At 31.5% G+C, this 934-nt stretch overlaps 1 non-coding gene across 1 annotated transcript; it reads left to right on the top strand.

Annotated features, from left to right (window-relative positions):
- The first annotated feature begins 588 nt into the window (after window positions 1-588).
- LOC121240113 lies at window positions 589-695 on the top strand. The gene has a single exon (XR_005935446.1). It is a non-coding gene; the product is annotated as a U6 spliceosomal RNA (small nuclear RNA).
- The last annotated feature ends 239 nt before the right edge of the window (window positions 696-934 follow it).

Below are 934 nucleotides of genomic sequence, written 5' to 3'. Positions count from 1 at the left end.
TTTGTATTAATTAACAATTGATCTCAAAATTAAGTTGAAATAATGAGTTTGGACAAAGGTACAAAGATGTTCCTAATAATAGCGACAAAACGTGATATTATGGGTTAGTAAATGTTTCTTAAGTGGAGTGAGAAAATGGCAATAATAATCAAAGACAAGCTGCCCTGTGAAGGCCTTATCATAATTTAGAAGCATGCATGGATAGTGGGTTGAAAGAAGTGGATCAGTTATATCTGAGTAGGAATCCCACCATCTTCATCATCAAGTGGAACCCAATCATCTTATATCTTCAAAGTCATGAAACCTTTTTCAGGGTATTTCCAAAAATTAAGGTATTTTCCTCTCCTATAAAGACAAAGAAAAAGTATAAACATCCTTTTTTTTTTCCCCCTCCAATTTGAATTGTAATGATGGGTATATAAAATATAATTTGATAGTGTATTAATTAAGCGCAACCCATATTTGACCAATTCTTTTATCTTTTCTCTTTCTAGCCTATACTAGTACTAATCATCATCTAATGCATGCTTAGCATAATTGATTACTAATTACCATTTTGTAAGCACAAATAAAAAACTACAGATAGCTGTCCCTTCGGGGACATCCGATAAAATTGACCTAAATGATACAGAGAAGATTAGCATGGCTCCTGTGCAAGAATGACATGCACAAATCGAGAAATGGTCCAAATTTATTTATTTTTTTTTAAAAAAAAAAACAACTAAAGATAGCGTGCAACAACGATGTTTCTGTTTCTTTCTCTTTCTCTTTTCTTTTGTTTCATTTTACAGAAAATGTTTTGTACCGTTGTTTTAATTTCTCCAAACTAGCGTGAAGCATATCTTATCCAATAAGAACTTTCACTACAAAAAAAAGGGGTATTTGTGATTATTTTTTTGCTACCAAAAGGAATATTTGCGATGAAAACAAACTC

Source organism: Juglans microcarpa x Juglans regia, chromosome 7D (genome assembly GCF_004785595.1).
Source record: "Juglans microcarpa x Juglans regia isolate MS1-56 chromosome 7D, Jm3101_v1.0, whole genome shotgun sequence".
Classification (NCBI taxonomy): domain Eukaryota; kingdom Viridiplantae; phylum Streptophyta; class Magnoliopsida; order Fagales; family Juglandaceae; genus Juglans; species Juglans microcarpa x Juglans regia.
Note: the sequence above shows the minus strand (reverse complement) of the source record. Positions and strands in the feature narration are given on the sequence as shown.